Source organism: Salvelinus alpinus, chromosome 6 (genome assembly GCF_045679555.1).
Source record: "Salvelinus alpinus chromosome 6, SLU_Salpinus.1, whole genome shotgun sequence".
NCBI classification, from domain to species: Eukaryota; Metazoa; Chordata; class Actinopteri; order Salmoniformes; family Salmonidae; genus Salvelinus; species Salvelinus alpinus.
This window is the reverse complement of record NC_092091.1, coordinates 34,023,105-34,049,244: the sequence shown is the minus strand read 5'-3', so window position 1 is coordinate 34,049,244 and position 26,140 is coordinate 34,023,105.

Genomic DNA, 26,140 nt, shown 5'->3' with positions numbered 1-26,140 from the left:
TATCAGACCCCTGCACACCAGCGGCACAGGGCTATTATGATCGCCAGCAGTTGGGACTTGAGTGGCAGCTGCTCTGGGCAGATCTCTGTGTGACTGAAAAGCCTTATTTAGGAGCCACACTGCTCACCCCAGCTGGGGAGAGGCCTGACAAGCTGGCCCACTCACCCCTTCCTGGATAGTCTACTGCACCTCTCAGGAGTTCCAGTCAGCGGTCAAAAAATGCTAAAGAAAATTCCCCTGAAACATCAGAGCTCTTTTGGACACTGATGACAATAACAATAGACCTCATCGGAGAACAGCTCTGATTGCTGCAGAATTGTGGCACTATAACATTGACATTGGTGCCCTAAGTGAGACCATGTTCCTGGATGAAGGTACCCTGAAAGAGGAGGGAGAGGCTACCCCCCAGGTTGACAAAATCAGCTTGGTATGGGACTGACAATTAAGAACAGCCTCTTACCCAGCCTGGCCGAAACACTGTCATGGAAATTAGAATTAATGAGGAGAGACCTTGTTATTTCTTCAAACAATCAACCTTTATTTAATAAGAATTGTAATAATGTAGCTGTCGACCCTACACTCTGCGGTGGGAGGTCGAGAGCTCACTGACACAAGGAGTACAAAAGCCTTTTTTAGTAAAACTATCTTTTGCAAGCATATACAAAACACGTGATCTTGGTATGTGTACCTGTGTGGAGAATGAGGTGAAACTGGGGTAAAAGACTAACTGTGAATTTGGTTGTCTCGTTCTGTAGCAACAGCTGCTTAATCTAGTCCTCTAGTGATGTGCTAAACAACTGCAACTACCCTAGACGCGGTTTCACTGAAGTAGATCAGCGGTTCCTTGAATTTGGTTGAGCAAGCTCATTTTGCTGTCTGCCCAGGTGGTGTGTGGTTACACACCCACACACACATACACAAACATGAACCTTTTGAAATGTAAGAAGCTATACAGCCTTAGAAAGATATTTCATTATACAAACATTAAGGAAGTTTAGCCTTATAAAGATATTCCGTTATACAAACAAAGAGGTTTAACCAAAATGTCCTTTACAATACCTGTTTGCATAATGGAAAGACTCATGTGTCTCCGTATCCCCCAAGCCAAGATGCGTTATGCCACCCTACTCAGTGCATTCGCACCAACATTACCATCAGCGAATAAGGCAAACGACTGCTACTAGATGAGGCCCTTCACCACATCCCTGGGAATGACAACATCTTTCTTCTGGGTGAATTCAACGTTAGAGTGGGACAGAACAACAGGATATGGAGTGGAGTGCTGGGAAGGCATGTTGTTCGCCAGGTCAATGAGAACGGCAGGAGACTGCTAACTTTATGTACCGAGCATGAACTCAACATCACTAATAAATACCTTGTTCCAGCATAAGAACAAATACAAAATATCATGGATGCACCCACACTTGCCATCCTGCTACCATCCTGCTGACTCTCTCGCTGAAAGGCTTAGAGAGATTGAGCCTCTTTAGAGTTCAGAAGACCCCATGAACCAGAAGTGGGCCTTTGTCAGCTTAGTGCTCTATGAGGCAGCTGATATCTGCTACTAATAATTCACTACCCCACATCTGCTACAGATGTAGGATCTGAATTTAAGCCAGTTTGCTACAGCAGGCAAATATGCCTGCATCAACAGGAAATGTGAATTATTATGTGGATTATAATTCTTGTCTTTTTTTGTAGGGATTGATGCATTTTACGTTCTAGCCTGAAATGTTAAATCCAAATCCAAACTACCCAAATCCGTGTGAATGTGGTGTCTTTTACTATGATATGATATACAAATTATTTTCAGCCTATGTTTCGTTTCAGGGCTGGGTTTTATTTGAATATTACCACCCACCATCATCGCATTGTTTACTAATCAGAACCAGCTGCAAAGTTATTCCTCTTTGGGACTGAGATGAGTCAAACAGTCTTGTGCCCAGCTAACATCAAACATTAAACTTTAAACATTAAAGAACGTTACCTTAAGCGTCTCATTAGATCATTAACTAAAGTTTTCATATGAATGTCCCTTTGTTGTGCAAAGAATGTTTCCAAGAAACCGTTCTCACAGCCATGCCAAATAACCATGTTCTCAGAACTTAAGATACTCATGTTTTACACAGATTAAATGAGACACGTTGCAAGAACATTCATGTGTCCAGTTTTTCTGTGGGTTAGGAGAATATTCCATCAACGTCCCACCAAACATACAAAGACCTTGGTTGCCATGATCTCAGAATATAAGCTATGAATGTTCTAGACATGTTTCATGTGAACATTTCAAGAACATTCATGTGTCCAGTTTTCCCAGGGTTAGGAGAATATTCCATCAATTTCCCAAAAACAGACACAGAACATGGTTGTCATGATCTCAGAATATAAACTATGAATGTTCGAGACACGTTTCATGTGAACATTTCAAGAACATACAATACCGTTCAAAAGTTTGGGGTCACTTAGAAATGTCCCTGTTTTTGAAAGAAAAGCACATTTTTTGTCCATTAAAATAATGTCAAATTGATAAGAAATAAAGTGTAGACATTATTAATATTGTAAATGACTATTGTAGCTGGAAACGGCTGATTTCAAATGGAATATCTACAGAGGGGTACAGTGGCCCATTATGAGCAACCATCACTCCTGTGTTCCAATCATTTTAAAAGGCTAATTGATCATTAGAAAACCCTTTTTCAATTATGTTAGCACAGCTGAAAACTGTTGTCCTGATTTAAAGAAGCAACACAACTGGCCTTCTTTAGACGAGTTGAGTATCTGGAGCTTCAGCATTTGTGGGTTCGATTACAGGCTCAAAATGTCCCGAAACAAATAACTTTCTTCTGAAACTCGTCAGTCTATTCTTGTTCTGAGAAGTGAAGGCTATTTCATGCGAGAAATTGCCAAGAAACTGAAGATCTCGTACAACGATGTGTACTACTCCCTTCACAGAACAGCGCAAACTGGCTCTAACCAGAATAGAAAGAGGAGTGGGAGGCCCAGGTGCACAACTGAGTAAGAGGACAAGTACATTAGAGTGTCTAGTTTGAGAAACAGACCCCTCACAAGTCCTCAACTGGCAGCTTCATTAAATAGTACCCGCAAACACCAATCTCAATGTCAACAGTGAAAAGAGGCGACTCCGGGTTTCTGGCCTTCTAGGCAGAGTTCCTCTGTCCAGTGTCTGTGTTCTTTTACCCATCTTAATTTTTTCTTTGCAACTCTGCCTAGAAGTTCAGCATCAGCCTTTTCCAGCTACAATAGTCATTTTCAACATTAACAATGCCTACACTGTATTTCTGATAAATTTGATGTTATTTTAATAGACATAAACTTTTGGACGGTAGTGTGTCCAAAAAAAAGTAATTATACATCATGTTACTGAGTAAATAAATGCCCTGATTGGTGAACCATTGATCTATCCATAGCTCTTTGTCTGTTGGCAAGGTTAGGGAGAATTACACACAATGCTTTCAACATACAGTGTTTTCAACTTACATATATACAATCAAAAAAATACAACAGTGAAATGCTTACTTACAAGCCCTTAACCAACAATGCTTTAAGAAGTTAAGATTTTTTTTAAAGTGTTAAGTAAAAAATAGATAAGTATTTTTTTTTAAATAGAATATAAAAGTAACAAATAATTTAAAAGCAGCAGTAAAATAACAAGCGAGGCTATATACAGGGGGTACCGGTACAGAGTCAATGTGCGGGGGCACCGGTTAGTTGAGGTAATTGAGGTAATATGTACATGTAGGTAGAGTTAAAGTGACTATGCATAGAAAAAAAAGAGGGGTCTGGGAAGCCCTTTGATTAGCTGTTCAGGAGTCTTATGTCTTGGGGGTAGAAGCTGTTAAGAAGCCTTTTGGACCTCAACTTGGCGTGCCGGTACCGCTTGCCGTGCGGTAGTAGAGAGAACAGTCTACGACAAAGGTAGCTGGAGTCTTTGACAATTTTTAGGGCCTTCCTCTAACACTGCCTGAAATAGAGGTCCTCGATGGCAGGAAGCTTGGCCCCAGTGATGTACTGGAAGGTCGGCGTACCGTAAACCAAGAGGTTGTGTCAAAATATTTGACACACATGATTGTTCATTTATACAGTCATTATTATTCTATACCTCCTCACTTGGGATTTGAACTCACAACCTCTTGGTTCACGGTACTCTGATCTTCCTGCTACACTACGTCCGTGTCAGGTATCAGTTAATCTGACTATTCTTTGAATCAACTATCATTGAATTTATTTACTTTTTTCAGCAATTTAAGGGCTTTCTGTATAATTGTCCAATGTTGGTGGGGCATATTACCCTGTTTTATTACTGGCCCATATACACATGCCTTAGAGATATCCCTTATGGGACAGTGGTTAGGGCGTTCATCATTGGTGCTGGATGCCTATTTTTGCGACCCGCTAAGGGATTCTTAGCAATATACACTGATCAAAAATATAAACGCAACATGTAAAGTGTCGGTCCCATGTTTCATGAGACCCTCTGTAGTGCCTTGCGGTCAGAGGCCGAGCAGTTCCCATACCAGGCAGTGCTCTCGATGGTGCAGCTGTAGAACCTTTTGAGCATCTGAGGACCCATGACAAATCTTTTCAGTCTCCCGAGGGGGAATAGGTTTTGTCGTGCCCTCTTCTATTCAGTTATTTTTCAAAGATCATCATTCTGAGATTCTTCATTAGTTCTAATAAAGTACAGGAATTATCACAAATGTGATAATTCTGTCTTTGCCCCCGTGTCAAGAAATTGGAGGCAAATGTTTCAAATCCAACATGGTCTGTAACACCATTTTGACGTTGGCTCCTTGTGTAATATAAGCCTGACCTTGGCCTTGGGCTATGTTCTCTGAAAACACACCACTTTGTTTAGCCAAGCTAATGACTTGATATATGAAACATACAATGCTGTGGACATTTCCTGAGGGAAGTAATGATTTATAAAAATGTGTTTGTGTTTTCTATTCATTGTTTGGTTGCCGGGTAATTGCCTTGTCCTATGCTACAAAGCCCAGACATGACTTCAATTTCCTCTGAGGACTAACAATGGAAAGGTGTAGGTTGCGAATGTTTAATTGTGGTGTGGCAGAAGATTTAGAATGAGTGAAAAAAAACAATGTTGAACACAGACACACACACACACACATACAGTCCTGGAGGGAACTTCAAATCACTTTCTTGTACCTCTGAATCTTCCCCTTGAATAACAAATGCTTCCTCAGCTTAGTATAATAACGCCGTCATTAAATCTTAAACTGAGACTGCATACTATATGTAAATGAAAAAACACTATTTCACTGCAGTATAAAAAAATATAGTTGTTTCAACTAATTATTATTAAATAACTGGTTACACAGGCTTTTTTACTTTGCTGAAGTTTTCCATCAAATTGTTTAAAAACATTTATTGAACTATTACCTGACAGAATTTTTCGTTCTTCCTCGTTATTTTGTTTAGTTTTCAGTTTTGATTAAATTTATAACTTGAACACTTACTACGCTACGTTTTGGTCACCTTCTTCCCAGGACGATCGTTACAAAATAGCTGTTGAGAGAATAGTCAGATTAATTGTTAACTAAAACATAATTGCATATGGCACTCTTATGGTGTTGTCAGGTGTTGTCAGAAATTGTTGGTATAATTTGACCGCCAATCCCTTCCAGAATTAAGAGTTGGTATAACTTTTCCTTCAAGGAGAGTAGATAAACAAGTGATAAACAGAAGCAGCAGTGTGATAAGATCAGGGAAAACAGACTAAGTCTTTGTTATAACAGTGATGTGTGGTCTCATGCTGTTCATTATCAGTGTCACAGCAATCTTTAATTCAAGCAAACCTTTGAAAAGATGGTGCTGGTCTTGTTGATACAGTTAAGCCATATACAGTTTGTCTGTTTGCTTAAAACTTGTATTCACATAATCATACAATACTTTCTCTCAATTATCAGACAGGGCTTATGTTGGCACACCAGGTTTGTTTAAACTCTCTGCGCTACGGATCCCTTTAGCGGGATAATTTTCCTAAACAACCGCTGAATTGCAGGGCGCAAAATATTACTAACAATATTTATAATCATGCAATCACCTTGTTATCCAGTTTACATTTAACAAGTATAAATCTACCCTCCTTGTCTTTTATTTCTGATAAAAACTCAAAATTAACTGAATTTGGGATTGTTACGCACGCCTCTATGAAGAGGGAACGCAACACCCTGCTACAACGCAACTCTCCGTGAAGTGAAAGAGGTATGGACTGTAGGTGCGAGTAAGGATGACAAAAGGCAGAGAATTGTACCATTTACAAGGAATTTATTCCGTCACACGGTAATTTTGGGGAAAAGGGTCTGGACAGAACCAAAGCAAAGAAAGTAAATATCAAAGCCCCCTCTCCTACCTTACCTGCCTACCCACTACTTACCTAACCAAAATACTACATACCTAACCAAAATAGGCACACTCTTTCCTAGTGTGCCTAGACAGTAAATATACTACGGGTATATGTATGCCCGTGGGCCTCTTGCCTAAGCACTCCCTAGGTGCCTTCCCCTTCCCTGGGAACAAACTAAACAGAATTATACAAACAATTTCACAATCAAAAACACAGTCCTTTTGTCATAGACATACCTTAGTAGGACCGGCTACAAAAATACTGGCAACAAATTATACCTCTGCGCAACAACGAAAACACAGGACATACTAATCATCTCCCTCTGAGAACAACCAACACAGTAAATAACCCACAGCCATCAGCATCCTCTCTCAGCAATCATCTCTCTCCTGAACAGAACACTGGCTTTTATATAGCTTCAGAAGGAGTCTAATCGGATACAGCTGTAACTTGACGAGGGGGCGGGGTCAGCTCCAATCATCAATGGGGCTGACCAATCAGCTGCTTGGGGAGAATTCAGGAAGCCATCTCCTGAAACACACACACTCAAATACACAAACCACAACGTAACAGGGATCAAGATTGCAATGCCCCTTCTACCCATCTTGTAAGAAGAAAAAAAAGTATTCCTATATCCCATTTTCTTGAGTTTCTCATGTTCAGGTGTGGATAAGTGAGTAACCTGCCAGAATAGTATGTCAACTCTCTCCCATTTAATTTTTGCTATTACCTTACTTCTCTTGATGGCACTCCCCAGTCTGTTTACATTGTGACTTATACCTTAAATTCCCGATGATGCATCGATATACATTTAAAATGTGCACCATAACTGCCTGGTTAACATGAGCCTAAAAATGAACGAAAAAACAAGAACGATAATAAAGTAAACCAAAGTGGGAAAATACTTTGGTATTTGGACTCCCATGTCAGAGGACCGTCTCTTGCCTCTGGAGTTTGAGGGGATGAGCCTGTCCGCAGGAGGGGCCCCTCGCTCAGTTATGAAAATGTGTGACATAGTCACAAACAAAACCTGTTGGAACTGAAAATAATAAGGGCACCTATTTCGCTGCTTATACACATCAGTTAATTACAAGTGAAAACTATATCGGTCATGAGTGCATATCATGTATCCTCCCCTTGATATGCCCTTCTGTTACCCCGTTGTCAATGTGTCATTAATCATTAGCTAATATATATGTTATTAAGGTGACACTACTTAATGTGTCCATAAAGAACACTTTTGGCTACTCACCCTTGCTCAACATTGGGCCACTGCCCCCATTTTGAGGTTATTGTCACACCCTGATCTGTTTCACCTGTCTTTGTGCTTGTCTCCACCCCTCACCAGGTGTCTCCCATCTCCCCTCATTATCCACTGTGTATTTATACCTATGTTCTCTGTTTGTCTGTTGCTAGTGCGTTTTGTTTGTCAAGCCTACCAGCGGTTTCCCCTTGCTCCTGTTTTTTTCGAGTTCCATTTTTTAGTTTTCCTGGTTTTGACCTTTCTGCCTGCCCTGACCTTGAGACTGCCTGCCATTCTGTACCTTTTGGAATCTGCCTGCCCTTAACCTGTCGTTTTGCCTGCCCCCTGTTCTAGTAATAAACGTTTGTTACTTCGACTCTGTCTGCATCTGGGTCTTCCCTAACACGTGATGGTTATAGTCAAGCACACCGTCTGGTTTGATCTTTCTCTCCCGTCAGGTGGTCCACCTTCCCTGTGGCCTACATGGTTGCTGTATTGACAGTGGAGAGGACATGGACTTCTCATTTGTCATGCCACTTTACTGCCAGCTGTTGACCGTTCTCCTTGAACTCCACCTCCCCTCTCTGCATTTTCCAGCCGGCATCACCTTTCTGTTCGACCTGACTGTGTCACAGGCCCCTGTGCTGTTGGAGAGCAGATGCTGGAAGAGTGTGGGACTGCTGTACCAATTGTTCATATACAAAGTGTGTCCCTTGCCGAGATGAGGAGCCAGCATGGTCATCACCATGGATCCGGACACCCCAAGCCCCTCATAATGTTGGATATCAGTGGTGGACCCTGTGTAGACTATAAAGTCCTGGACAAATCCTGTCTTCATGTCGCATATAACAAAGAACTTAACCCCAAATCTGTGCCTTTTGGCTCTCTTTTCTCCTTTAGCTCAAAGGCATAGCGATTGGTCTCCTGTACTATGTCTCCTACCCCCTCCTCTGTCAGAAACAGCTTGAAGCACTCGTCTCAGAGGGAAATGGCAAGGGGCTTTGCACTCCAGACTGGGACTCATCAAAGCAAACAGCAGGGTCAGGAGGGGTGAACAGTCTGCTACCACAAACTTCCTGTACTTCATCCACTGTCGGTCTGCCTCCATCACCACCAGCATCTTCAAAGGGACCTGGGACTTCGTCAGTAGGCAAGGGGTCCTCAGATTCAGGGTTCTCAATGGCTACAAGTTTGGGGCAGCTCGGTCACTGTCAGAATCTGATTAATCTATAATACTCAGACTTACTGTCAGAATTAATAAAAATCTCCAGAATTTCCGCATTTGAATCCTACAGACGAAGAACCTTATACAGTATGTGACAATTTTTCCATTTTAAGATAATCAGTTATTTTTATATTATTAATTGTGTGTACCACATTAGGTGTTTTATGGTTGACAAATAATTCACCATACCCCTATCTTCCAACAACAATTTATATTTTTTTGTTGTTTAAAAAAAAAACTTTTTTTATTGCCGTTTTAATTTTTAGAATGTGGAAGAACAGTTTATCTCCAGTGATGATTTCAGTTTGGGGAAGAACAGTATATGTGACATTTTGCATGACTCTTGTTAGATGTCCTTTTTAACACTTGATATGATGTTTTAAGTACTTTCAAGTACAGATGCCCTTCATGTAAATAACTTAACAACATCTTGTTGTCTCCTTTCAGGCCACATCGGATACATGCTACAGTGAAAGAGGGCATCAAGGAGCACATTCTATCTTTCCCAAGAACCCAGAACCACTACTCTCGGATGAAGGGGGATGTACATGGAGAATACCTCAGCCCTGATCTGAATTTGTTGCGAATGTACCGACTCTACAAAGAGAAGAATACCACATCATCTGCAAAATTCTGGGTTTATAGGGACATTTTCAAACAGCAGAGTCTCAATTTAGGCCAACCCAGGAGTGACACCTGTGGCAAATGTGACGCATTCTTCTAAGATGTCAGCAGCAACATCTGAACAGGAGAAGAGGAAGATTGCAGTTGAAAGTGAGTTGCACCATCGAAAAGCCGAAAAGGCCTACACACAGCTTCAAAGTGACACTGAGTGGGCTAAAGCCAATGCTGACTGCCATGTCATTTCTGTGGATCTACAGGGGGTGATGTACACTCCTAATCTGACCCACTCCAATGTCTACTACCAGCGGCAGCTGTCAAATTTTAACCTTTGCATCCAGGAACTTGGAAAAGAAGATCCTGCATACATGTGTGTTTGGCATGAGGCGATTGCACACCGAGGGTCCATTGAGGTGTTAAGCTGCATATTGAAGTGGGTGAAGACAAAATTCACGCCACTCACCAAACCAGAGGTGCGCAAGTTGATCATCTTCAGTGACAGATGCTGTGGGCAGAATAACAACTGGCGGATGCTCAATCTGATGTCGATGCTCGTCTCTATGGGTTACTTTACCCAAGTTGAGCAGAAGTTAATGGTCTCTGGTCATTCTTTTCTTCCTTGTGATCGATCTTTTGCCACCATTGAGAAGAGGCGCAAGGTGTCAGTCCTTCATACACCTGATGATGTTTCAAAGATGATACTTGAAGCACAACCAGCAAAACCATTCAAGGTGATGAGGATGCAATGTGAAGACTTCAGGCACCTCCCAGATTCTGTCCTCAAGCAACCAGCTGGACTACAGATCACCTCAGTGAGGTGGTTAAAAGTCACAGGTATTGCACAGAGAATAGTTTACTAACATCCCATCAACATGCAACATGTTGTTCTAACAATAAAATATCCTAATGCTTGACTGTGAAAGTTGTTTATTGATGTCAGGAACTTAAAATGTTTCTGTTCTAATTTTAGTTGAGGATCCTTGGAATCTGTACGCCAGACAGAGCCACAGTCTATTTGAGGGATGGAAATCGTGGCTGATCTCCAAACCAAAACAAGGAGCTACACCTCAACCTCCCTATTTTGCAAGCCACTACCCTAGAGCATATGAGTCCTCTGCCCATCAAAAAAAACAAGTACCAAGATCTGATGACCATGCGCAACTACTTGCCAGCTGCTGCACGCTCTTTTTATAAATCACTGCAGTGAATAATTTGTTGTTAAACTTGTATTCTCTCAATGGTCTAGGGACCTGCCTTAGAGTGCAACTGTGTTGCTATAACCGGGGTGCAAATCCCGGTCACGCCATTGCCGTTTGTGGCCGGGGGGTCCTGTAGGGCGGCGAGAATTAGGCCAGTGCCGTCCGGTGGGAGGGGGAAGGTAATCGGCACTCAGTCCTCAATGCTCAGGTTGTAGTTGGACAGCTTAGTTACCATCATTTTGTTTAAAAGTAATAAACATTTTTATATTTTTGTTTCAGAATTCGCTATTCATCCATTCGATACTCTATGTTAATGTTTAGAAGATTGTTTAGAGCACTGCTATAGTGAAATAATCCAGGCTGGAATCCATAGCGCATTACCTATTGCTATGCTTCCCTCTTCCATCTTCTAAAGGACACCTAGCCTCAGTAGCCTGATCTGGAGACCCTGCAACCTCACCTGCCTCAGCTTGAACTCCTAACTTTTCCTGAACAACCTGACCAAAACAATTACATTTCAATTAGCAGGTTCTTAAAAACCAGTACAGAGAATACAATATGTTTGTAATTGATATTCATATAGACATTAATTCATATTTTCACTTGCCTGAAGACGGCTGTTGGTTAGCTGGAACACAGACATGAAAGTGACCTTGCACACATTCAATCTCTGGCCTGCTTGCTGTACATGGTATTTGAAGGTTTGTTTCCGTCGTTTGTTCTCCTTTGTATCCTCAGGTTTACGTCTCCGTTTCACCTTATGCTGCAATAAAAATGGACAATGATAAATTCAGAATTTAATATACTGTAGCACATTCAGGTTATTGCTTGATCAGGACCTCCATCTTTCACACACTCCCAACCTATACACAGAATGAGTTTGTATTGCACCATTGTGTAACACTGCACTTTTAGAGTTAACGTTAATGTATGTATCATTACTGTCAAAGTTAAACTATGCAAGTGTTCAATATAGCTATTATAATAATAGGTGTTTTGTCTTATTTCTAACCTGTTCTAAGCTGGAGAGAATCAACGCTTGTTGTTTCTCGTATGGGACAGTGTAGAAACTGTTGAACAGATGCAGCTTGCGCTCATCAGTCAACTTTCCACAATCCTTTCTGCACGTCGTGGAACACGCTCTTCGTTACATATAACTAGCTAGCTACTGTAGCCATGTCGAGTCATCCGGTGGATGGAGAAAAAGTAGCTACCTATGTTTCTTCTATAATCTAGCAATAACATTTGTAACGATAATGTATAAGTTAGTAGCCAACGAACTTTAGCTAATATGTTTTCTCTATAGTTACAAATTAGACAACCCAGAACATACATGTTAGTTACTGTACCTTATAGCTAGCTAGCTTGATTGTTTGATATACGGTTCTTCCACATACCTCTTTTGAACAGCTTTCCACAGTTTTTTCTTGACCCTTACGATTTGTATAGGGGTTTCCCGCATCCCGTAAGATCTTTCTTTGCCTGTCTTTCCATTCTTTTAGTTTTGTTTTACGTTTCTTTCCCACATTTCGGCGATTTTCAATCAGCAACAGAAAAGTTGTGCGCTTGTAGTGCGCACAACTTAGTTGAGTAGTGAGTAGTGACATCAATGGTTATTCCACGAGAGCCTATCTTTAAAATGATTGTTAATTAGCGCGTGGAAAGCTTGTGAAACCGGTTCATTATAGAAAAAGGGTGTCCAATAATTATTTTTCATGTATATCTCTCTCTTTTTTTTATTTTTTAAATGTCACATATATGGTTCTTTGTCTGTAGGATTAATTTGTTAGTTATCTCCTTTTGAAAGACATTGCTAATGATGCAGCGTAGCCCACTAGCTACATACATATACAACAACACTGAAAGGCTCAGAGTGGGAGTCAGAGGTTACGTGATTTACTGCTGGCACACGCCACTTGTTTAAATATTCACTATCAGAAAATGTTTTGATGGTAATTATTTATTTATGTACTGTTTAATTCACATGTTTTTAAGTACTGGTGACAAATCATGCATTTCGATTCTTGCATAGATTGTAATGGACAAATATTTGTGTAAAATACTTGTTTGAAGGTTGTACTGATTATGATGAGATGAGCTAATTCCAGCTATGTGTGGAGCCATGTTTGTTGACATACAATGTATTCTTGGTTTCACGTAAACGCCTGTCAGACCAAATATGTTATAACAAAATGATTAGAGGGAGGGTTCACTCATCTTTCGAGTAAACTTCCGGAAGTGAATGATGGGATGTGAACGATGGTAGACGACACACACCCTTCAACATGCATACTGCAAACAGACCAAATCTTGTCTCCTCTTATTATCTTTGTATCATGGCTCAGGCTAAGACCCAAATGCAGAAACAGGAGGCGGATAGTACGAGTCTCAGAGTTTATTAAGGAGAAGTGGATCTAAAATTCCATGCATAACAGTTGTATATTTTATCAATGTTTATTATGAGTATTTCTGTAAATTGATGTGGCTCTCTGCAAAATCACCGGATGTTTTGGAACTACTGAACATAACGCGCCAATGTAAACTCAGATTTTTGGATATAAATATGAACTTTACCGAACAAAACATACATGTATTGTGTAACATGAAGTCCTATGAGTGTCATCTGATGAAGATCATCAAAGGTTAGTGATTAATTTTATCTATATTTCTGCTTTTTGTGACTCCTCTATTTGGCTGGAAAAATGGCTGTGTTTTTCTGTGACTTGGCTCTAACCTAACATAATCGTTTGGTTTGCTTTCGTCATAAAACCTTTTTGAAATTGGACACTGTGGCTGGATTTACAACAAGTGTATCTTTAAAATGTTGTAAAATACATGTATGTTTGAGGAATTTTAATTATGGGATTTCTGTTGTTTTGAATTTGGCGCCCTGCAGTTTCACTGGCTGTTGACTAGGTGGGACGCTACCGTCCCACATACCCTAGTGAGGTTAAAGTACAAGGGACAGGCAGAAGGTAAGTCAAGGCAGGCAAAGAGTCGTAATCCAAATCAGGGTCAGGCAGCCCGGACTTGAACCTGATCGAACATCTTTGGACAGACCTGAAAATAACTGTGCAACAACCCTCCCATCCAACCTGACTTCTCTTGAGAGGATCTGCAGAGAAGAATGGGAGAAACACCTACAGGTGCTCCAAGCTTGTTGCGTTATACCCAAGAAGACTCAAGGCTGTAATCCCTGCCAAAGGTGCTTCAACAAAGTAGAGTAAAGGGTCTGAATACTTATGTAAATGTGATATTTAAGTTTTAATTTTTTTATAAATGAGCAAAACATGTCTAAAAAACGTTTTGCTTTTTCATTATGGGGTATTATGTGTAGATTGCGCCGACAGACATTGCAGCTCTGCTTCTAGCTCCTAAGCAACTTTGCACAATAATTTTGTTTCACCCGCAATAACATCTGCTAAATATGTGTATGTGACCTATACAATTTAATTTAATTTAAGAGTGATGAGGGGAAAAAAACGATTTAATACATTTTAGAATAAGGCTGTAACCTCAGACCCCTTGGAAAAAGTCAAGGCGTCTGAATAGTTTCCGAAGGCACTCTATGTATCCCAGTTCATTTGTAAATTGAAATATTTCGGTTATTATGCTTTTGGATTTGCCCTTTGCAGTTCTAGGAAGGGTCCTTCGGGCAGTTTGATACAGTATATCATTTGAATTCCCAATTAAACACACAGTCACGCAATTATTGGTATAGCTCTTAAAGCACCTTTCATTATGGATTGTCACATATTTATTAATCCAGAAGTTTCCTGGAACTGAATATTAATAAAATGTCTGATGTGCCTCGTGCATTTATGGTGTGAGGAATGACACAGTACATTAACACCAATTACTCCTTACATCAGTTTACATTATCAACAGTCTCCTTATCTAAATAGCTGTCTATCGTTAATAATGTTTGCATTGCAAAGCAAAATACTTGCAAATGTCAAGCAGAATTGAAACACATCTCCCCACAAACCAACAGTGTTTTTTCACTAGATCATGCCCTACCGTTACATTCAGGAACCCCAAAAATGTATTCAATAATGCATTTGTGAATTGGATAGTATAGCAGTAGTCACAGTGTTAAACTGTGGAATCAGTTTTGCTTAGTGTAATCTGTAGATGCGGGGCGGTTTATGTTATATTCATCCTGCATTGACATTATGCTGGTAGAGCAGAGGGAAAGAATGAAGCCCTGCCTGGTTTTATCTATGATGCCCACACATTCCTCTGCTTCTAATTTTCTGATAACAGCCAAACTCGAGTCTCCCCCTTGAAAACTTGAATATGCAATTATATTGGAATCACCAGGGCTCTGCTCTGTCTGTAAGGCCACGACATAAAGTAATAAAAGAAACTAAAGGTGTTTGTCAAACTAGATTCCCCCAACGTAGCACGATCTCCCTGTGCAGATGAAACAGATGTGCTATTGATCTATTTTGAGTTATATTTTCCTTCTGTAACTCTCCCAATTCACAATATAGGCCACAGTCTCAACCCCCAAATCCTCACAAACTGGAGTGCTTGAGTTCTTTTTCTGCACCCCTTGGTTCTTATCTGGGGGTGTAGGCTGCTCTAATACTCAACAGAATCCAGACAAAATATCCCCAACCAGGGTTTAAATGAGTCACCTTCAAAACCTTCACAGATTATAATCTGGTTAACCCCACTGAGCAAAGACTCTTCCTCTGCACTATTCCGTAATCCACAATGATGGAAAAAGATCATAATTTAGATTCAAGAGGATATACAATGAGTTTTATTTCAGAGTAATAGTATTAGATTCATGAGTTCTTATTCCAAACTGTAGAGTGAAATTATTGAAGTGCGTTATGCCGGATGGCTCATTGTGTGTTCTAAAGTGTTCCAAATTAGTAAAACGGAAAGAGATTGTGCTTTCTCATCAACTCTTTCTCGACTTTACAGACTAATACATCATTTAGTCTCTCACAATCGCCACAAATAATTTCTAAATGAGACTGGATAGAAACCGATGGACTTTAGGTAGTCAATTTCCCTGAGTGAATGACTTTGATTTGTCAAGCAGAAACCCAGTCTCCAGACAAACCCTTATTGCCAATCAGATTTATGAAAGCTATTTCCTAATTTAATTAATCACAAGCGAGCAGACATATTGAGTTACGTCAGACGAAGGACAATACCAACCCTGGAGTTAAGTAATATAACATTTATATGCTATTGTATGACATAATATCCCATTCGGCGATGCAAATTTGAATATATTATATGATGATAAATTGAATTGATAGATTGATAAGTCTTATTGAATCTGTTCCTTCCACTGCAGCTTTCCCTGTCTCTGGGAAGGATCCGGTCCTGCTCAGTGATTGCCTCCTAACACTAATAGGTGTTGATTGACCCAGTAATTGTGTTGTTAATTACATTAGACCCACCAGCGACTCACTGCAGCCAATTTGGAGGCTAATGAATTAAATAATTAAAGTTTTGAATTATGTTTTCTATATGCGCTGCTGTTACAATCTTGTCTGACGTTGTTTTTCTCCAACTGCAGTATCAATCGGGATTACAAATTACCATTCTTGTCACGATCGTGTGGAGGAGATTCGGACCAAAACGCAGCATGAGGAAAATAAGCCATCTTCTTTTAATAAATGAACGAAGATGAACATAAAACGAAAACACTATACAAACAAACAAAAAACAACAAATGATCGTGAAGCTAAATAACGCAAGTGCACAGAACAGCAACAAACGTTAAACAAGACAATTCCCCACAACAAACTAAAGCCTATGGCTACCTTAAATATGGCTCCCAATCAGAGACAACAGAAACCAGCTGTCTCTAATTGGGAACCCATTCAGGCAACCATAGACTTTCCTAGACAACTACACACAACATAGACACAGCTAGACAACTATACTAAACATAAAGCCAACTACTCTAAATAAACCCCCTAAACCTTACAATCACCCTGGACACTACAAAACCCACATAAATACCCATGTCACACCCTGACCTAACTAAAATAATAAAGAAAACAAAGAATACTAAGGCCAGGGCGTGACATAGCCCCCCCCTTAAGGTGCGAACTCCGGGCGCACCAGCACAAAGTCTAGGGGAGGGCCTGGGTGGGCATCTGACCACGGTGGTGGCTCAGGCTCAGGGCGAGGTCCCCACCCCACCATGGTCAATCCCAGCTTATATCTCCCCCTACAAATGACCACCCTCATATTACCCCCACTTAATCTTTTGGGTAACATCGACACAAGGGGCAGCACCGGGATAAGGGGCAACACCGGGATGAGGGACGGCAGCTCCGGGCTGAGGGACGGCAGCTCCGGGCTGAGGGACGGCAGCTCCGGGCTGAGGGACGGCGGATCCTGGCTGGCTGGCGGATCCTGGCTGGCTGACGGCTCTGGCTGGTCATGGCTGGCTGACGGCTCTGGCTGGTCATGGCTGGCTGACGGCTCTGGCTGGTCATGGCTGGCTGACGGCTCTGGCTGGTCATGGCTGGCTGACGGCTCTGGCTGGTCATGGCTGGCTGACGGCTCTGGCTGGTCATGGCTCGCTGACGGCTCTGGCTGGTCATGGCTCGCGGAAGGCTCTGGCTGATCCGGTCTGGCGGAAGGCTCTGGCTGATCCGGTCTGGCGGAAGGCTCTGGCTGATCCGGTCTGGCGGAAGGCTCTGGCTGATCCGGTCTGGCGGAAGGCTCTGGCTGATCCGGTCTGGCGGAAGGCTCTGGCTGATCCGGTCTGGCGGAAGGCTCTGGCTGATCCGGTCTGGCGGAAGGCTCTAGCGGCTCCTGTCTGGCGGACGGCTCTAGCGGCTCCTGTCTGGCGGACGGCTCTGTAGGCTCATGGCAGACGGGCGGCTTTGCAGGCTCATGGCAGACGGGCGGCTTTGCAGGCTCATGGCAGACGGACAGTTCAGACGGCGTAGGGCAGACGGGCAGTTCAGGCGCCGCTGGGCAGACGGGCAGTTCAGGCGCCGCTGGGCAGACGGGCAGTTCAGGCGCCGCTGGGCAGACGGGCAGTTCAGGCGCCGCTGGGCAGACGGGCAGTTCAGGCGCCGCTGGGCAGACGGGCAGTTCAGGCGCCGCTGGGCAGACGGGCAGTTCAGGCGCCGCTGGGCAGACGGCAGACTCTGGCCGGCTGAGACGCACTGTAGGCCTGGTGCGTGGTACCGGAACTGGAGGTACCGGGCTAAGGACACGCACCTTCAGGCTAGTGCGGGGAACAACAACAGGGCACACTGGACTCTCGTGGCGCACTCTAGGCCTGGTGCGTGGTACCGGAACTGGAGGTACCGGGCTGAGGGCACGCACCTCAGGGCGAGTGCGGGGAGAAGGAACAGTGCGCACAGGGCTCTGGAGACGCACAGGAGGCTTGGTGCGTGGTGCCGGAACTGGAGGCACTGGGCTGGAGACACGCACCATAGGGAGAGTGCGTGGAGGAGGAACAGGGCTCTGGAGATGCACTGGAAGCCTGGTGCGTGGTGTAGGCACTGGTGGTACTGAGCTGGGGTGGGAAGGTGGCGCCGGATATACCGGACCGTGAAGGAGGACACGTGCTCTTGAGCACCGAGCCTCCCCAACCTCACCAGGTTGAATGGTCCCCGTAGCCCTGCCAGTGCGGCGAGGTGGAATAGCCCACACTGGGCTATGCAGGCGAACCGGGGACACCACCTGTAAGGCTGGTGCCATGTACGCCGGCCCGAGGAGACGTACTGGAGACCAGATACGTTGGGCCGACTTCATGGCACTCGGCTCGATGCCCAACCTAGCCCTCCCAGTGCGGCAAGGTGGAATAGCCCGCACTGGGCTAAGCACGCGTACTGGGGACACCGTGCGCTTTACCGCATAACACGGTGTCTGACCAGTACGACGCCCTCTTACTCCACGGCAAGCCCGGGGAGTTGGCTCAGGTATCCAACCCGGCTTCGCCACACTCCCCTTTAGCCCCCCCCCCCCAAGAAATTTTTGGGTGTTACTCACGGGCTTCCAGCCACTCTGCCTTGCCTTTGCCTCATAAAACCGCCTCTCCGCTTTCGCTGCCTCCAGCTCCGCTTTGGGACGGCGATATTCCCCTGGCTGAGTCCAGGGTCCTTTGCCGTCCAGGATCTCCTCCCATGTCCATGAGTCCTGTTTACTTTGCCGCTGTTGTTGGTTCCGATCATGCTGCTTGATCCTGTTGAGTTGGGGAATTCTGTCACGAACGTGTGGTTGAGAGACGGACCAAAACGCAGCATGAGGAAAATAAGCCATCTTCTTTTAATAAATGAACGAAGATGAACATAAAACGAAAACACTATACAAACAAACAAAAAACAACAAATGATCGTGAAGCTAAATAACGCAAGTGCACAGAACAGCAACAAACGTTAAACAAGACAATTCCCCACAACAAACTAAAGCCTATGGCTACCTTAAATATGGCTCCCAATCAGAGACAACAGAAACCAGCTGTCTCTAATTGGGAACCCATTCAGGCAACCATAGACTTTCCTAGACAACTACACACAACATAGACACAGCTAGACAACTATACTAAACATAAAGCCAACTACTCTAAATAAACCCCCTAAACCTTACAATCACCCTGGACACTACAAAACCCACATAAATACCCATGTCACACCCTGACCTAACTAAAATAATAAAGAAAACAAAGAATACTAAGGCCAGGGCGTGACAATTCTACTAATGGAGCAACATAAATAATCCACAGCACTGACTGTTATAAGTAGTTAGTCCTCATGTACCCATGTACACTTTCAGTAGCACTGGAGATGTCATTAAACACTGGGATTTATAGTTGTCCGATTTCAACATATGGAAATATCATTAGGAAAGTGCCTTGTCCAGTGTTCAGCATTACTGGAAGCTTTTGTTGCTCCTAAACATTTAAATCACTGGGAAACATGTTGCCAGCAATGAGAAAATAATGAAGATGAAATTGAGTAGCAATTCAGTGAATTGAGCCGCTGACACTCCTAAATTACGATGGCAAAGAACATTAATTATTACAATATAAAAATGCTTAAATGCTTTAAATTTGATATTTGCACTGTATCCATTTGAACATGTTGCTGTGCATATTTACGCAGCGTCGTGAAATGCTTCTACCAAGAGTCAATGGTTATTTATGTTTGGAACAACCCCTCAAACAGCAACGCTTCATCTGTCTACACAATTACCCACCACACTTAAACATACATGCAGGGAGAGATAGAGAAAGCTTCTTCTACATAGTGCCTTGAGTCCTACAACTACCCTCTACTAACATTATCACAAAGAATGTTTTACTCAATTGAGTACTGACGACCAAAGTCAGCCTGCCCGCTTAACCCGGAAGCCAGCCGCACCTATGTGTCTGAGGAAACACGTTCAACTGACGACCAAAGTCAGCCTGCAGGCGCCCGGCCCGCCACAAGGAGTTGCTAAGAGCATGATGAGCCAAGTAAAGCGGGGGGGGGGTTCCTCCGACACATAGGTGCGGCTGGCTTCCGGCTTAGCGGGAAGATGTTAAGGAGCGTGGTTAGACGGGTCAAGTTTCAGAGGACGCATGACTTGACCTTCGCTTCTCCCGACCCAGTTGGGGAGTTGCAGCGATGAGACAAGATTGTAATTGGATATCACGAAATTGGGGAGAAAAAGAAAAATACAAAAGAAAAAATAAATGTTGATGTGTTTACTAGCCATAGTGTTGGCATCACTCCAGTGTATTAAAAAGGTCATTACTAAAGTAATCATCATACTCAATTGAGTGAACCTTTGCCACATTGGCATGATTAAACCATTGCACTATAAAATTAGCTTCAAGGACTTAGGTTTAATCTTTCATAAATGAAACATAGCGAATGCTGAATAGATCTCTCCTCAAGCTTTCAAGAAAATACTGGAATCCCTTTAGCTATGCATAAGGCTGCCCGAGATACAGTGTGATGTGCTTTGTAGCAGGAACCAGGGAGGCATTGTAAGATGGAGAAATTGGTAATTATGTATTCTGCTGGCAGCCCTGCTATAACTTAGAATGAGTTTTCTTTGAGCTGAAGGAGCTCGGGTGAGACTTGGGGAAGAAGGTGTTACATTTGTGAAAGTATAATTTGATAAAAAAATGTGGTTAAAATGTGATTGTAAAGCCAACACCAAGGATTGTCACCATGTCTCTATGGATAACCACAAAAATAACAGTTTAATGTTGTGCTGCACAATATCAAGTCTATGCTGCTATATGAGCATAATGTTCTCTTAGTTTGTATAGATACACTCTTGAAAAAAAGGTGCTATCTAGAACCGAAAAGGGTTCTTCAGCTGTCCCCATAGCACACTTTTTCTAAGAGTGTATGTATGTGAACTTCAAGTTGACTTACAGTATGAGCTGTATGTAGTGAGCCAGCACAGATATAAAGATGGGTTCTCTCATGCTGTTATGGTACAACATGTTCCAAGCGACAGGGCCAGTATTACGTATTCAAGATCTCATTTACACAACATCAATAGGCTCTTTGCAGAACGTGCTTCCGTATTTAATAAACGTTATCCACTATTTCTGGCACAGTGGCGCAGCCGTAGGTGGTCACTCAGTGTGAAAATAGCAGATGTTTTCTCTCGGTGCCTACAGGAGTTGATGAATTTGACTGTAAATTACTTCCACAGAATTGCCTGGGCCACAACGTCAGCGGCAAAAAGCAAATTGGAAAAGGAATTTAAATTCAACGTGTCATCCTATTTGACCTATTACGGTATGGTATGTATTCTTGACATTATTAGCTAACTAGCTAGCTAGGTTAGCTAGCTAAGTAACGTACTTGCCAGCTGCGACATCGTTAGCTAGCTCGCTAAAGTAGTAAACAAAACAACCAAAGTTAACTTATTTCCTGCCAATCTAACCTAACAAATAAACAGACACTTATTTATGTATTTAATGACAGTGTTGTCCTTTGTTTTGTCCTTCATTAGAGTCTGGTAAGAACAGGTCTACCAACGAGATCTCCATCAGGGCATATTGTTTTCATTCTATGACAAAGATTGAAAAGCCACATGATTTGAGAGTGTTCACTGGTTCCTCATAGTTTTCTAAGCGAATGTCATGACCACAGGGAAGACAGTATAAAGAAGCTGTCATTAAGGCAAAGGGTGGCTACTTTGAAGAATCTCAAATATAGGTCCGGAAAAAAGTTTAACACTTTTTTGGTTACTACATGATTCCATGTGTTATTTCATTGTTTTGATGTATTTTCTATTCTTCTACAATGTAGAAAATAGTAAAAATAAAGAAAAAACATTGAATGAGTAGGTGTGTCCAATCTTTTGACTGGAACTGTATGTCATTTCAATTGGGAAAACATTTATCACACTGAGATTCTTGTATGCTCCACAATTTTTTCAATGGATCTTACTCGAAATGATCCATTGAAAACATATGTCTGCTGGAAATAATTTATCCAACACAGAGTAATTTTCTCTATGCAGCTGGAACACCACACGGCGTGCTAACAACCCTCTTTCTGAATGAAACATTTAACAACAGCTTTTATAGTGTAGTCTCTCTGACATCATAACATGCCATGGTAACAATTGTCTCCTGCGGTTCCATTGGAGAGTGCGTCCTTCGTTATGCGAATCTATTTAACGGGTGAAGAGCACTCATCTGCAAGGCTAAAGTGGATCATTGCCTCATTGCTGCAGAAGGCCAGAGCAGAGGGGTGCAGAGAATATTGCAAATCATACTGATACAATCACTCTATAACTGGAAGTAGCAGTCACATTCTGAAGGTATGACTGCCATTTTAAGAATTTGCACTTCAATACAAAAAGTTAAACTCTGCAAGTAAGCAGGAGTGGGCATGAGCTTTGTTTGAATAGCTACCATTCTAACAAGGGAACTCCGTAGTGGAGATACAGTATGTAAGAGGAGACTGGAAACTTCCAGCGCACCCGATGCCTGCTGAACTCAGCTGCAACTCCCTGTGCAGACTGGCTGCATACCCAGAGGACAGCCTGTTTTCCTATGACTCATGTGTTAATATTTTAGTGTAGCAACAAAGCTATGTTAGTGTTGTGCAGTGATGTTGCTACCTGAGACCTGAAGTACTTTGGCCTTGGACCAATACGCATTGGCTGTTATGGGTCAATGATTTGGCTCCATCATGAGTACAATGTAGTTACATGTACTGTACATAGGTTTAAGAAACTGAGTTGTTGAACCCAATATTTCAAACATGTTGTAGAGTATATTGACACAAGTCAACTCACTGTGGTATCTCTCATCTGCAGAGAAAGAATAGGTTTACGAATGGTTGTATTCCCATAACACGTTACTGAAGTCTCCAGTCTTATGGCATACAGTTGAAGTCGGAAGTTTACATACACCTTAGCCAAATACACTTAAATTCAGTTTTTTGCAATTCCTGACATTTAATCCTATATTAATCATATTTTAAATAACTTGTAGAAAGTGCACTTTATGACACTGTCATGAAGATTTATGACCATCCTGTGACACTTTACTTGGACTAAGAAAATACACTTTATGTCACTTTACTCAAACGAAAGGAAACTTCTTGGCAGGAAAAAATACATTTGAAAAAAATAGAGTTTTGACACTCTTATGATAGGTTATGACAAGTTATCTCAGCTGTTATGACATATTATGCAATAATATGTTATGATGCTGAGTATCAAGTAAAGTGTTACCGATATCTTTTAATGTTATATGTAACAGGGCTGCTCAGGTATATAATTACTAATATATATTAATGGAGAATGAATACTAATTGACAGAATGAATGCATTTAGGGTATTTTTTTAAACATTTATACCATGAACATGGGGATACTTATCTGTTTGTTAGGCCTACAGTTGAAGTCAGAAGTTTACATACACCTTAGACAAATACATTTAAACTCAGTTTTTAACAATTCCTGACATTTAACACTAGTAAAAATACCCTGTCTTAGGTCAGTTAGGATCACCACTATATTTTAAGAATATGAAATGCCAGAATAATAGTAGAGAGAATGATTTATTTCAGCTTTTATTTCTTTCATCACATTCCCAGTGGGTCAGAAGTTTACATACACTCAATTAGTATTTGGTAGCATTGCCTTTAAATTGTTTAACTTGGGTCAAACGTTTCGGGTAGCCTTCCAGAAGCTTCCCACAATAAGTTGGGTGAATTTTGGCCCATTACTCCTGACAGGGCTGGTGTAACTGAGTCAGATTTGTAGGCCTCCTTGCTCGCACAAACTTTTTCAGTTCTGCCCACAAATTTTCTATGGGATTGAGGTCAGGGCTTTGTGATGGCCACTCCAATATCTTGACTTTGTTGTCCTTAAGCCATTTTGCCACAACTTTGGAAGTATGCTTTGGGTCATTGTCCATTTGGAAGACCCATTTGCGACCAGTTTTAACTTCCTGACTGATGTCTTGAGACGTTGCTTCAATATACCCACATAATTTTCCTCCCTCATGATGCCATCTATTTTGTGAAGTGCACCAGTCCCTCCTGCAGCAAAGCACCCCCACAACATGATGCTGCCACCCCCGTGCTTCACGGTTGGGGTGGTGTTCTTCAGCTTGCAAGCATCCCCCTTTTTCCTCCAAACATAATGAGGGTCATTATGGCCAATCGGTTCTAATTTTGTTTCATCAGACCAGAGGACATTTTTCCAAATCGTACGATCTTTGTCCCCATGTGCAGTTGTAAACCGTAGTCTGGCTTTTTATGGCGATTTTGGAGCAATGGCTTCTTCCTTGCTGAGCAGCCTTTCAGGTAATTTTTTTATTTTATTTTACCTTTATTTAACTAGGCAAGTCTGTTAAGAACAAATTCTTATTTTCAATGACAGCCTAGGAACAGTTGGTTAACTGCCTTGTTCAGGGGCAGAACGACATATTTTTAACTTGTCAGCTCCGGGATTAGATCTTTGCTCCTTTCAGTTACTAGTCCAACTCTCTAACTACTAGGCTACCTGCCGTTCTATCGATATAGGACTTGTTTTACTGTAGATATAGATACTTTTGTACATGTTTCCTCCAGCATCTTCACAAGGTCATTTGCTGTTGTTCTGGGATTTATTTGCACTTTTCGCACCAAGGTACATTCCTCTCTAGTAGGCAGAACACTCCTTCCTGAGCGGTATGACGACTGCGTGGTCCCATGGTGTTTATACTTATGTACTATTGTTTGTACAGATGAATGTGGTACCTTCAGGCGTTTGGAAATTGCTCCCAATGATAAACCAAACTTGTGGAGGTCTGCAATTTTTTTCTGAGGTCTTGGCTGATTTCTTTTAAAGGCACAGTCAACTTATTGTATGTAAACTTCTGACCCACTGGAATTGTGATACAGTGAATTATAAGTGAATTAATCTGTCTGTGAACAATTGTTGGAAAAATTACATGTGTCATGCACAAAGTAGATGTCCTAACCAATTTGCCAAAACTATAGTTTGTTAACAAGAAATTTGTGGAGTGGTTGAAAAACGAGTTTCAATGACTCCAACCTAAGTGTTTAATGACTCCAACCTAAGTGTATGTAAACTTATGAATTCAACTGTATATAGGATGAGCAATGCCTTGAATACACTATATACATATGAAGTGGGTAAAATATTATGTAAACATTATTAAAGTGACCAGTGTTCAATGACTATGTACATAGGGCAGTAGCGTTGAATGTGCAGGGTAGAGTATCGGGTGGTAGCCAGCTAGTAACAGTAACTAAGTTCAGGGCAGGGTACTGGGTCGAGGTCGTCTAGTGGTGACTATTTACCAGTCTGATGGCATGGAGATTGAAAAACAGCTTCTGTCTCTTGGGCCCAGATTTGATGCACCTGTACTGTCTCCACCTTCTAGATGGTAGCATGGTGAACAGGCCGTAGCTCGGGTGGCTGAGGTCATTGATGATCTTATTGGCCTGCATGTGACACCGGGAGCTGTAGGTGTCCTGGAGGCTCTGTGTCCCCGGTGATACGTTGTTCTGACCACACCACCCTCTAGAGTACCCTGCTTTGTGGACGGTGCAATTGCCATACCAGGCGGTGATACAGCCTGACAGGGTGCTCTCAATGGTGAATCTGTATAAGTTTGTGAGGGTCTTAATGGCCAAGAAAAATTTCTTCAGCCTCCTGAGGTTGGCTGCTGCGCCTTCTCCACCACACTGTCTGTGTGGAGGGAACATTTCATGTTGTCAATGATGTGCATGCTGAGAACTTAAAGCTTTTCACCCTTTCCATGTGGATTGGGGTGTACACTTTCTGCTGTCTCCTGAAGTCAACGATCAGCTCATTTGTTTTGTTGACATTGAGGGAGAGGTTATTTTCCTGGCACCACTCTTCTAGGCACTCACCTCCTCTCTGTAGACTGTCTCATCGTTGTTGGAAATCAGGCCTACCGCTGTTGTGTCGTCTGCAAACTTGATGATTGAGTTGGAGACATGCGTAGCCACGCAGTTATGGGTGAGC